Source organism: Acomys russatus, chromosome 30 (assembly GCF_903995435.1).
Source record: "Acomys russatus chromosome 30, mAcoRus1.1, whole genome shotgun sequence".
Lineage (NCBI taxonomy): Eukaryota > Metazoa > Chordata > Mammalia > Rodentia > Muridae > Acomys > Acomys russatus.
In genome coordinates, this window is record NC_067166.1 from 727,780 (window position 1) to 742,233 (window position 14,454).

Genomic DNA, 14,454 nt, shown 5'->3' on the forward strand with positions numbered 1-14,454 from the left:
ATTTTCCCCTTCCTTTCTTGTTATGTCTTCAACTGTATTAACTATATATGGATAACTATTGGAGCATATTAGCCTTTAACTATTCTTTGTCTTAACATTTGCTAGTATTTGGTTGTCATTTTGAGACTGAGGTTCTACTAGAATATAAAAATAGCTGCTATTTTTAAATTTTTATTTATTTTTTATTTTATTTTATTTCATTTTATTGGTTTTTTGAGACAGGGTTTCTTTGTCTAGGCTTGACTATGCCGGACTTGCTTTGTAGATCAGGATGGCCTCGAACTCACAGAGATCTGCCTGCCTCTGCCTCCCAAGTGCTGGGATTAAAGGCATGTGCCACCACTGCCCTGCAAATAGCTGCTATTTTAAAGTGAGTTTTAAAGTGACATTTGGTGTGTTGGTCTGCCTTTTCCCCCCATAAGGGCAGCACATTCTAAATCCTGACAGAACGTACCAGCTTATATCAAAGATATCTTCAATAAGCACTTGTTGATGTTTCTTTTGTTTGTTAATACTCTGTACAATAACCATCTTTTAATCTTCAGGAAAATATGAAAGATGTTTGTGACAGTCCGCATCCTTAGTTCTGTATGCTGTGAGTCTGTACTTTCCCAGGCAAGCGTATTGGAAACCAATACTCTGATTGCATCATTGTGAGGATCATAAACTTGACTGAAGAGCATTTACTTCTGAGCCTATTTAGTAAAAGCTGCCTACTCACCCACAGGCAAGTACCAAATCCTCACCAGTGAGCAGGTTCTAAGCGAAGTCTACTCAGCAAGGCCTCATGAGGCAAGGCACTCATCCATCCCTTTCAGAATCTACCTCCACACCTTTCCCTGGACCCAGCTATGCTCCTTAGAGGGTGCAACCGAATCTTGGAAAGAGCATGGAAGAGCTGTGTTTAAATCTCTGCACTGTCACTTATGTGGGCAAGTGACTTGAATTTTTTGAGGTTCAGTTCTCCAGTGGAAAAATTGAGAATGGTATTTGTCTGGAGGTTAGGGAATGCTCTAATGTACCCATTACAATGCCTAGAAATTAGTGCATGTTCAATAGATGGCAGCTGTTATTAAAATGTTGACAAGTGATTTGCTGAGTTAGGGTCCCAGTGGAGGGCAGGCATTCCACTGAACTCATGTTCGTTGCCCAGACTGGAATAGAGAAAGAATCTAGCCTATGACTTTATTTTTATATATCAACTTCCAATGTTCCCCATTCTAGTGATTTACTCTTGCTTTTTGATACCTGAGATTGGATTTACGACCTGTTATTTTTACATCTATCTCAGCCTTCTTGCGGTCTGGCTAACTCCAGAGTTTAAATCCAAAGTCCAGCTAACTCTGGTTCTTTACGTAGGCTCAGTCACTTTCCCTTGCATTTGTTCCAGCTCATGTCTGCTGTTCTTCCTGCAACTCCCGGAGCGCAGGTGACTGACACATCCATAACTCAGGTCAGCTGCCGCAAGAAGCAGGTGCTTTCTTTAAGCATCAGGCCACCTTTCTTGTTGCCACCATCAAAATACCTATCGAGAATTAGCTTTGCAGAGAAAGAGTTTATTTAGCTTCAGTTCAAGAGGCAGGGACAGCATGCCAGCAGGCATACAAGGTGGCTCCTCACATCGCAGCTGCGCTCAGGAAGCAGAGAACACATGGGAAGTGAGCTCCAGCTACAACATTCAAACCTCCCTTAGTGAGCCAATTCTTACAACAAGGCTTCATGTCCTAAAGGCTCGGTGGTCTTCTAAGTCAGCACTCCCAGTCGAGACCAGTTCAAACACGTGAGCCTATGGGGAAATATGTCACATTCACACCACACACTCATTTTTTTTATAACTCTATCCTCTTCCTTAGCTGAACTATTCTAATTATGCTGAATTTTCTGTTTATTTTTCTTTTCTTTCTTTTTGTTTGTTTGTTTGTTTTGTTTTGTTTTTCAAGATGGGGTTTCTCTGTGTAACAGCTCTAGCTGTCCTGGAACTCGCTCTGCAGACCAGGCTGGCCTTGAATTTACAGATATCTGCCTGCCTCTGCCTCCCAAGTGCTGGGAGTAAAGGCGTGTGCCACCCCACTCCACCCTCCACCCCACCCACCCCCTGGCTTATTTTTCAAGGTCAGCTCACATAAGCAGTTCTGGTGGGAGTATAGAAAAATTTAATTCAGAACATGGCTGCTCAGGCAAGAGACCATGTCCAAAGACCTTCTAGGTCTATGTGATCTGGGTGGGACACAGGCACACCTTTAATCCTAGGTGCAGACCAAGTTCCAAGTAGAGAAAAGCTTAGGTCCAGGCATAGAGATACTCGCTTTTATCTGAGCACTCAGGAGACAGAGGCAGGCAGATCTCTGGGTTCTAATCAGTGCCATTCATTCAGTTCAGTTGAGTCAATTAGTTGAGAGGCAGAGCAGTGCAGTTGTTTGTGGCAGTTCAGTTTGTAGAACTCAGAGGCAGTTTTACTGGGAGAGGTTTTTTTGTTTTTTTTTTTTTTTAAGATTTATTTATCATTATGTATACAGTGCTCTATCTGCATGTGCTCCTGCAGGCCAGAAGAGGGCATCAGATCCCATTATAGATGGTTGTGAGCACCATGTGGTTGCTGGGAATTGAACTCAGGACCCCTGGGAGAGCAGACAGTACTCTTAACCTCTGAGACATCTCTCCAGCCCCCTGGGAGAGTTTTATAAACACAAGTTGAAGCAAAAACAAGTTAGACACAGGTAAAGACAGAAGGAGCCAGAAGATTAGAGCGTATTTCCAAAGTTAGTATGAGCCCAAGCAGAGCAATTTAGAGGCCAAAACAGAAGCCAGACTGAGCCAGTCAGCTTGGACAGGAGTTTGAGTCAGAACAGCTGAGTTTAGCTGGCCAGATAGTGTTCAGAAAGGGTTAGAAAGGGTAAGCCTATTCAGCAGTAAGCCTCAGAGACTGGAAACATTCTAGGCCCAGAATAGATTGTACAGAGGCTAGAAGCTTCCAGGACTGGGCGTACGTTAGCACCTGTATGCACCAAGACTATTACCACAGGTGAATACTGTTATACCAGGGGACCCTTAAAAGGGTCCCAAAGGGTAGACAACAAATCCATCAGCAGCACACCTAGATGTTGCTTTGAGTTAGATGGGGATATCAATTTAATGTGTTTTATGGCACCACCAACTACTTTTGACAATTCTAAATATTGAGCTGGGTGTGGTGGCATGTGCCTTTAGTCCTAGTACTTGGGGAGGCAGAGGCAAGCGGATCTCTGGGAGTTCAAGGCCAGCCTGACCTACAAATCTAGTCCAGAATAGACAAGGCTACACAGAGAAACACTGTCTTAGAGAATACAAAAGAAAATGCTAACTATTATAGTAGTGGACTTTTGTTTCTATACAAAAGTTTCTGAAAACCTAGAGGTAAATTTTTACATTCTCTGCCATCCTCATAGGAACACCGAGAAACTTTCAGATAGCTTGTTATGCATCAGATGATGTAGGTCTGGTCTGTTAGGATTTTACGACTTTAATTTTTTTCATTCTTTTACCATTTTAGGTTTCTTGTCCTTGTAAACTTATGTTTTTAGAAAATATAGATAGTAGCATTATAGTTAATTTTCACAAGGGAACAGATGTCATTATGCCCAAAGATGGTAGAAATGAGACTAGTCAGGCAAAGTTTGTATTGGGACTCAATCCAGATGGGAGATGCAGCTTGAACTGGGTGGTGACTCTCTGAAAAGGAGGAACGGAGACATAGGCATGAGGGAAGATGCTGCCCAAAGTTCCATCTAGGTCCCTCATTAAAGCCAAGGCTTCCTGTCCTGGCTGCTCAGCATCTCCATCAGTCGTGGGCAACTTGCTGGTCAGCTTTGACTCCAGGCCTCTGTCCTCATGGAGTGCATGTCAACCATCACTGGACCTATTGAAGCTCTCCCTCATCTGCCGGGAGGAAATCGCTTTGCCCAGCTATCCCTGAAGCACTCCTCTCCCAAGCAGGTCAGGGCTCACCTAGCAAAACCTAGCCAACAGCCGGTGTATAGTAAGAGGGTTACTCCAAGGAACTGGCTTATGTGTCATCTTGCCTTATCATCTTCCTTAATGTTGCGCAGCTGTGTTCCTTAGTTATATCTAAAATTACAAATAAAAATCTCACAATACCTACGTCAGTGTTTAATTGAACGAGCGGGGACTGTCATGTAGTCTAGGTGGCAAATAAAACTGACCATTTCACCCCTCTTAGGGGTTGGATATTCTTAGAATTGCTGGACCCAGTCCTTTCCTTTGAAAACATCTTAATTCTGGGGCTCATCTTGGGAACTCATGTTCTCCACACCAACTTGATTTCCATGCATAACACTTGGATTCTTGCTGTGAGAGACCGATGAGCCTTGTGTAGACTCTCCTGGGTCTCTCTCCTCCCACTTCCCTTCCTCTGTAATATGAGTGCTCAGGGTATCTTCTGGCCCCTTCAGTTGCTAAACTGGCTGCAGGTTCATGACTGTGGTGTCACCTGAGGTACACCGTGTGCCCTCACCTCACACGTTTACTGATCCCCCTGGCTCCGCTGGCATTATTCCACGTTAGCCCGCATTCTTACGGACAACTCCGAATGTTCCAGTCTGTTCTCACCTCTTTCAATGGTTTCAACCCACCTTATTCTGTGCTTTGTCTGGGGTAAGGGAGGGTGGGTGGGGTCTTGTCCTTGTTCCTCTGCCAAGAAGCAAGCCAGGCAAACTTTCACTTTCACTGCTAGTGGGCGACATGAAGCAGGAATCCTTCAGATTGTACAGATGAATGCCAAAGCCACAATCACAAAGTAAAATATTATTACTATAGGAGGGTTTTTTTGTATAATTTTATTGCCAAAACAAATGATTCGTTCTTCAAGTGCAATCTATATTCCCACATTTCTATTTGTCTTGTGTTCTTTTGTCCCTACTTCATTTCCACTCACACGAATCACACCATTTCTTTAAAATTTTTAGTTATTTACTTATGTATATGAATTTTCAGCCTGCATGTATGTCTATTTACCACTGACATGCCCAGTGCCCATGGAGTCCAGAAGAGGTTGTCAGATCCCCTGGAACTAGAGTTACAGGTGGTTGTGAGCCACCATGTAGATGCTGGGGACTGAATTTAGTTGCGCTATTAGAGCAGCAAGTGCTCATAACTACTGAGCCAGATCTCCAGCACTAACTCTTTCTTTGACGCCAACTGCACTTGTCACCCTGTCCAGGGGTTCCTTTTCACATCCTTGAGTGGGTGCCTCCCTTCTCTCCTCACTGCACTTTGCTTCTGTGGAACAAGTATCACTTGCGCATGTATTGTAGCTACTCCCCCTTGGTGCTGTCTTCCACACATTCCTGCATCAGAAGCTGTTTTTCCTCATGTTCTGTGGCCTTTGTCAATCAACACAGTGACTTGCTCTAATAGGTAGTAACAGTTTTCCTCTGACATGAAATGAGTGCACTCGTGTGTTTTGGGAAAAGCAGTGCAGTTGCAGCCATGGTCTGGTCTGCTCAGCAATTTGCTCCCAGAACGAAGGCAGCAGATCTTCTGGGAGGAGGATTCTTTTGACAATGACAGAGGGCAAGAGGCTAAGCCCCACCACACATACTCCTTAAACCTTTGTAACACACGTGTAAACACAGCAAGGTAAAGCTGTATTGCCAAGGATTTTGGGGGCTTTTTTGTTTTTGTTTGTTTGTTTGGTTGGTTGGTTTGATTATTTTGTTGTTGTTGTTGTTTTGTTTTCTCTGTTACACAGAGCCCTGGCTGTCCTGGACTCTCTTTGTAGAGCAGGCTGGCCTCACACTCACAGGGATCTGCCGGCCTCTGCCTCTCTGAGCACTGAAATTAAATTACAGGTGTGCAGCACCACACCCAACCATGTTGCCAAGTTTAGAAGTTAAGGGGAAGAGGGGATATACACTGTTCTTATGGGAAGAGCCGAAAGCACAAGGAACCACTGCCAATAATGCCGAGCACTACACATAACCAGAAGGACCTCTCGTGTCAGTGCAGGGGGCATCTCTTTGACGTCCTATGGATGTGGACACTAGGCAGGAAAGCCACAAGTGCTTACCTCTCCTTCCTCTTCAGTCCCAGCATTCAGGAGGTAGCTTGGTGGAGACTGGACAAAGGGGAGAAAAACAAAGCAAGAACTTTATCAGTTCTCAGTCACTGCCTTACTCAAGGAGCTTTGGTTGTATTTTCCCTTCTGTCCACGTGTTTTTGCTCTTCTCCTTCTTCACTCCCATCTAAAGTTCAAATAGTCTGGTGTGAGAGGACAGGAAGTTTTAACTCTTCCCCAGACCTCATTACAGTTGAATCCACCTCAGTAAAGTTAGTGCCAGGCTATAAGACAGAATATCCATGCCCGCAGGAGGAGAACGCGTTATCCTGATACTCAATTGAGGTGTTCTTAACCTCCCCAATCTAGTTATCAGAAGTTATCTGTATTAAAGTTGACCTCCAGGGCCTGAGGGCGCTATCCCAGCTGTGCTCCCCAAACATGCCTTGTTTCTGGTGTCTTACTATCTTAGCTACCCAAGACCCAAACGATGTTGCTGCCCTTAGGGGTACATGCACCCTCTGTTCCTACTGGTGACAGCCCCTGAGGTCACTACCCTGGCCTTGGGAGTGTACAACTCTCCCTTCCCATAGCTGCTAATTTTAAAGTACAAAACATGGGGTCCTCAATTTTTTCCAAACTGACTCTGAGTCCACACTGCGATATTAACAGGTCCTTAAGGGCAGGGAATCCAGGTCACTGTCACCTCTTGTATAGAACACTGCTTGCTGTATTCTATAAAAAAAAACTTTTTAGGTTTTTTTTTTTTTCCAATTTCTATTTGCAGGTAAATAAATCAAAGATCACTGCAGGGATTCCAGTCAAGGCCTGTTGGGCCACAACAACCCAGTATTTTTTCTGTCTGACCGTGCTGCACAAATAAAAACTCAAATATCAATATTATCTTTAAATTTATTTATTTATTTTAGTTTTTCAAGACAGAGTTCCTCTGTGTAACCCTGGCTGTCCTAGACTCGTTTTGTAGACCAGGCTGGCCTCGAACTCACATCGATCTGCCTGCCTCTGCCTCCTAAGTGCTGGGATTAAAAGCGTGTGCCACCACACCCAGCTTGTCTTTAAATTTAATGTGTAGTGCTGGGGAAACGGCCCAGTAGAGAAAGTGCTTGTGTGCATGAGGGCCAGAGTTCAGACTCAGCACCCATGGAAAAGCCAGGCAAATGAATTCTTGGTTCTTAGGTGATAGAGATGGGGGATTCCTGGGGCAAACTTGCTAGCTAGACTAGCCAAATCAGTAAGCTCTGTGTTCTGCAAGAGAGTCTGTATGGACCAGCCAAATCAGTGAACTCTGAGTTCTGCCTATCTTAGTAAATGAAATTTTACTTGTAATTTGAGTGCATTTTGGAAAAGTGTATACCCCATAGTTCACATTTTCAACATATAAAACAAATCCACATATTTTAAGTTGTGCATGTTTTAAATAATAGTTGCTAACTCCACTAAACTCAAGCACACTGATATTTTATGTTTCTACAGAAGTCATTGTGAATATTTCAGCTTCGGTGTATGCAAGCACTTTCTATACTGGGCCATTTCTGCAGCATCACACATTAAACTTAAAAATAATGTTAATATTTGATTTTTTTTATTTGTGCAGCACGATCAGACAGAAAAAATACTGGATTGTTGTGGTCAAGAATGCCTTGATTGGAACCTCTCGGTGACCTCTGATTTGTTTATCTGCAAATAGAGACTGAAAAAAAAAAAACATTCGCTGTGTCTTTACTACCTCTGATTTCTCAGCCAAAAACATGGAAGCATGGGCCTCATTTTGAGCCTTAATTAAGGGAAAGGCTGTTTCTCCTTTTATATCTGAAACTGACTTGAGCCCATTTTGGAGTGAGAAGCTATTTCTAACATTAAAGCTTGCTGTGCAACTATAACGTGGCTCACTTAATGAGCATACGGCTTGCTCCAGCGTGTCCTTACCGAGAGCCAGAGCCTCAAAACCGTTACCTGTGACCCATGTGGCTCGGATACCTGAAATAATATCTATGCAACCAGTAAGACTTGCTCTAACTGTGTAAGGTATAAATAGTCATTTTAAAATTTTAAAAATTTTTTTCCAGCAGTCAGGGAGGCAGAGGCAGTTGGATCTGTGTGAGTTTGAGCCCAGGCTGGGCTATAAAGTGAGTCTAGGAGAGCCAAGGTTAGAAAGAGAAACCTTGTCTTGAAAAACCATAAATAAATAAACAAATAAATATTTAAAATTTTCCAGTTGCCCCGTTGTAAATAAATTTTCCTTTATTCAGAAGACGTAGAGTATGTCGAAGTCTGTGTTTCTTGCCTGAGTCCAAGGCAAAGCATTTCTGCTTCCCAGGTAACAGGGAAAGGAGAGAGGGAGGAAGGGGAAAGGGAGACAGACAGGTCAGGAGAGAGTATCTATCTGTCTCTGGGAAGAAAAGAGACTAAAAAGTAATTTCAGGGCCGGGTGGTGTACACCTTTAATCCCAGCACTCTGGAGGCAGAGGCTGGCAAGTCCCTGTGAGTGCAAGACTAGCCTGGTTTATAGAGGGAGTTCTAGGACAGCCAAGACTACACAGAGAAACCCTGTCTCAAAAAACAAATAATAATTTCAGTTCTTGGTCTTGAAACTTCTGCACCAAGAAAGTGAAGTGGAGGAAGAAGTGCACGCACAGGAAGTGTATAAGAGAAATGAGTTTGTTAGCTTATGCAGGTATAGAGGTCAAAGACGTAGAAATAAGGGATTCTGGCGGGACTGTGTGCTTCTCAGTGGGTCTGGAGCTCCACCGTCAGATGGCTGAGAACACCTCTATGAGGCTGCCTTGCATACAACGCAAACAGTCCCCGTTGGCCCTCTGCCCTGCACCTGTGGCGTTCTGGACTAGCTCCCACTTGTTCATTCTCACAAGTTCTCACTTGTGGCCAAGTGTAACTTGTATACAATAAGTGACCCTTTTCCTATCTCAGACAAAGCTTAAAAAGTAATAAAAATAATTTCAGAAAAATTGTATGTATAGATCTTTTTTTGCAACTAGAGTAACATTAAAGGAATACTCCTGGATTGGAGAAATGAATGGGGAGGGGGTGCATATGTATTATATAGGATATTGTATTAGTCTCTGTTCAGTTACCCTAGCATAATATCTGAGACTGGGTGACTGAGTGTTTTAGTTTTCTTTCCCCTTGCTGTGATAAAAATACCCTGACAAAAACAACTTAAAGAAGATAGGGTTCATTTGGCTCAGAATTTCATGCTTGTATTCACATCTCTAATCCCAGGCCTTGGAAAGCAAAGGCAGGAGAATCTACATAGAGAATTCCAGATCAGCCAAGGCAACATAGTAAGACGCTGTCTATACAGAAAGAAAAGGGGGGAAATAATTCCCCACATAGATACCCACAGGATAATGTAATCTACATAGTCCCTCATTGAGGGTCTTTTCCCAGGCGACTTTAGATGGTGTCAAGGTTGCACCGTGAGATTGCTCTGTGGACAGAGGTGCTTATACGTAGGCCTAACAACCCGAGTTCAGTCACTGGATCCCACAAGGTGACAAGAGATATCTGGCTCTTCAGAGTTGTCCACTGCCCTCCTCCATATGCTGTGGTGCAAGCAATAAGCAAGCCTGAGCATGTTCATGCGCACGCACACACACACACACACACTTAAAATTACAGTGTCAAGTTGACAAAACTAACCATTTACTGGGTAACTTATGACAAAGAATGATTTGCTTATCACTGTCATTGTGGCTTAAAAGTTCAAGAAATATAATGCTGACATCCGCTCAGAGCATCCTTGCCTATTAGAATGCGGCAGAGGGTATCACACAGCCAAGGAACTGTAAGAGACAGAGAAAATTGGGTCAGAGTCACTCTTACTGGGAGACTTCTCCTGTGATAGCTGACCTACTCCCTCTAGAGTAGCTTTAACCTAGTCACCTTTTATTATTTTTATTTTTATATGTATGGTTATTTAAAATTTTTTTTAAATTCCCCAGCAATCGGGGAGGCAGAGGCAGTTGGATCTGTGTGAGTTTGAGGCCAGGCTGGTCTACAAAGTGAGTCTAGGAAAGCCAAGGTTAGAAAGAGAAATCCTGTATTGAAAAACCATAAATAAACAAATAAATATTTTAAAATTTTTATTGGTTTGTGCAGAGGACAGAAGAGGGTGTCAGCTCCCCTGGAGCTGGAATTCCAGATGGCTGTGCACCACTGTGTAGATGTTGGAATCAAATCTCTGTTCCCTGAAGAACAGCCAGTGCTCTTACCTTGTGAGCCATCTCTGTAGCCTTACTAATCTAGTCTTGTCTTAAAGGTCCCACTTCCCCCCGACACACAGGGTTTCTTTATGTTATCTTGGCTGTCTTAGACTTGCTTTGTAGACCAGGCTGGTCTCGAACTCACAGAGATCTGCCTGCCTCTGCATCCCAAGTGCTGGGATTAAAGGTGTGCGCCACCACCGCCTGGCTAATGGTCCCACTTTTTATTACTGTAACCACCCTAGCAGGAACCAGGCTATTCTAAAGAGATACTTTCTCAAGTCTCTCTAACCAAAATGACTAAACCTGCTGGAAACCACTTGACAGCACACATGATATACAGAGAAACAGGTCAGGGTTTAGTGTTAACAAAATCCACGGCTGGATCCCAGGCTCTACCACTTAGTAGGTTTGCCTCTGAGCAAATTGTTTAATCTCTCTATCCTTTTTTTTTTTTCCCCCTTTCACAACATCTAGGGGAAAATTATTTTTGGAATTATGCTGAGGACAAGTGTAACATTTCTAGTTTGTTTTATGGCAGTCAAAGCAAAAGAGTAATTACTGCCATTTGGAAGGAGTTAATTTTCTGTTTATGATAGTTTAAAAAAAAAAAAAAAAAAAGACAAACCCAAACACTGTAATGTGTCTAAAGATAAGTTTCATGAGCATCCATTTGCTCTTCCAATAATGAAAGATCAGTAGCTACAAGCTGGGGTGTGTGCTGCCCTTATCTCCAAAGTGGAATTATGCCGACTGTTACTAGCCGGTGGCACATGATGGGTAGTGCTATGTCCAGCCACGTAATCAGAAACTTGGAAGTTAAATTCCTCCCCATCCTCACTTCCCTCCACATGGTGGGCTTCATTGTCTCTGTACTCAACTGAATTCTCATGGTGGATCTGATCCCCAGCTCCCCAAGGTGTGACTCTTTTTGGAACCGGGGTCATTGTCAAATGAAGTTGTTGGTGAGTCCTAATCCAGAATGGCTGGTGTCTCTATAGAAAAAGGGAGGTTTGGTAATAAAAGAAAGATGCACTGGGCTGGTTGTATACTCTCTTGTGGTGGTAATGACTTGGATGCACAGTGGTATTGAGAAGCTGCACCAAGGCCAGACCATGGTGAAGCATTTCCTGGGCCAGCCTGTGCTCTGATGTTCCCAGGAGCTGGTTGGTCTGCCTTTTCGCAGCAGCATCCAAACAGCTATAATAAAATGTCGTGACTGGGGCTTAGAGAGATGGCTCAGATGTTAAGAGCACCAGCTGCTCTTCCAAAGGTCCTAAGTTGAGTTCAATTCCCAGCAACCACATGGTGGCTCACAACCATCTATAATGAGTACTGGTGTCCTCTTCTGGTGTGTAGGTGAACATACAGGCACAATACTGTACATAATAAATAAATATTTTTTAAAATGTCGTGACTGAAGATATATCACAGCGGGAGATGACCCCTGACCAGTAGCTTCCATGAAGGAGACTTCTAGCCAATACCAGCAATGTGCTCCACTGGATAGATTGGCTGTTCCCAACCAACACTGGTCACCACTGAACATTCAAAAATCAGACTGTAGCCATCTTCACCTGGAACACCACCCGTGCCTAGCTGATAGTGGTGGGTGGTGGAGAAAGTATGTATTACCTGTGTGCATTCTGACAAAGATTTAGACAGAAACCCTCTAGGAGTTCTGGGTCCCTAAAGCTGTCTCAGAATTTGGTCTTACCCAGTTCAAAAGCAATATAATGAGCACAAGATCTCGGAAAACCTTGTGCTTTGGGTTGCCCTGCTTTCCCTGTTTCTAATCTTAAGACTTATAAAGGTCTCCAGTGATTTTGTCATTGCTGCCTAGACAATCTCCCTTTCTTAAGGTCAGCTGATCTGTGACTTCAGTTATTGCAGCAAAATACCTTCATTGCGAGACCTGGATAATGCTTGATGTATTGGTGTGTGTCTCCCAGGGTAAGAAATAGTGGGGTCATCTAAGACATTCTTCAGTTAAACTGGCTTTCCATGTTAAAGTCCACGTTAGGTTAAGGCTGGTAGTTTATAATTGGAGAGAGGATAATTTTCTCCCTCTGCCCAGGAGACATCTGGTAATGTCTGGAGACATTTGGATGACAACTGGTTTGTCATCGAGCCAGAGGTGCTTCTCAGGTGGAAGGACAGAACATCCACACAGTGGATGTGAGCTCAGTCATCTACACTCTTGGTCCTGTGTACAAATGAAGAGCTCTCTGCAGTCTTTTTGAGCAGCCCTGAGGCTTCAAGTGAGTGACTCACCAAAACTAGAAAGAAGGGGTCTATAAGAGAAGCCCCCGAGCAAAGAATTACCTGGCCCAAGTTGTCAGAATTGTCACGATTGGGAAACCCTGCCATAGAGAAAGCATGAAGAGAATTATGAAACTGTAGTGTCCAATCTCATGTGTATAAATTAGTGTGCAACTATAGCTGGCAGAATATGGAAGGAAAGGTTGGAAAAAGAAGAGGACAAACTGATGCACTGAAAGTATGGTGCTAACTCCCTAAAAGAACCAAAACTTTTTAAAAGCTTCAAAGACATTAATCAAGGAATTAAGTCTCAGAATAGGAAGAATAGAGTGCAATGAATTGAACTGTTCCTTTGTTTTTTTAAAAGACAATGAAAACAATTTACAATAAAATGTATAACTTTTAATACAGGATAAAAAGAACACATTTAAAAAAAAATCAGGCTTACAGGCTAACATGGGCGACTTACTCATAGGGACTCATGCTATAGTGGCGGTACTTATAACATTATAGTGTACATAGGGTGTACATAGAGTGTACATAGAGTGTACATAGAGTGTACATAGAGTGTACATAGGGTGTACATAGAGTGTACATAGAGTGTACATAGAGTGTACATAGTGCAGTAAGAGTGGGAATGTTTTACTAAGCACACATGGTAGTCTCTAAGAGTTGTTTTTTTACTTTGAAGATCTCATTAACTATTCATATTACAATTAAATACTTGCTTTAACCCTCTGTTTCTGTAACAAATGCTTGAGACAAATCAACTTAAAAAGCAGAAAGGGATGGGCATGGTGGCACACGCCTTTAATTCCAGCACTCAGGAGGCAGAGGCAGGCAGATCACTATGAGTATGGGGTCAGCCTGGTCTACAAAGTGAGTCTAGGACAGCCAAGGCTACACAGAGAAACCCTGTCTCAAAAATCAAACAACAACAACAAAAACAAAAGCAGAAAGGCTTTGGCTCACAGTTTCTGTCTGTCGTCAGTTGGGGCTCCATTACCCCTGGCCCTGAGACAGACCAAATACTGTGGTGGGTGTCAGAGATGCTTCCTACTTCTTGGTGGTGTGAAACAAAGACAGGTCGCACTGACTCTATACTCCAGATCTCCCGCTGTGTCCCTTGAGCGCACAAGCTGAAGAACAAGCCTTCAAGACACAAGCCTTTGAGGACACTCTCCCTAACCACAGCAACCAGCTTTTAAAATATGTCACACAAAATACTGTTAATTGTAGTGACTCCAAGCTGTATCAAGTTGTGGGTGATGTAGGTTACTGGTAGAAATAAAATAAAAGTATATGATTCGAATGATTAGTTGAAAGGCTCAAGGATCAATGTCTTGGTTTTCATTTTAACTTTTCAGTATGGCTATCAGGACTAATTTAAAACTTGTGGGTTGCTTTGATTCTATATCGTTGTATTTTACTACAATTTAAAATTTGGTGTTGCCTTCTTCGACATTTAGACCTGCACTTTGGTGATGATGGGTGGTCCTGGTGACACAGGGATTGCTTGCTGTTCAAAGGCATGCCAGAATTGAACAGAGGGATGCTCTACTTCTGGACAAAAATCTAATGATAGGTTCAAAAGACTGACCTGATGAAAAAGACTTTGCAAGGAGAAAAGAGAAAATATTAACAGTAGCTACTGTGGGTGGTGGGTATGTATACAGTCCTTGACCCGTCCCTTCAGCTCCTCTGTTGGACTGGCGAACTTAAAAAAAGTTTCAGGAATTATATCCATATTGTTCCTTTAATATTTATATGTAAAGGTGAGTTTTATATTTTCAGATAGTTTTTAAACTAAGTATATTATCAGTTACTTGTGCACAGTTTTGCGTGTTTGGGTGTTTGTTGTTTGTTTTTGAACCTGCATGTGCTAGCCAAGTGTTT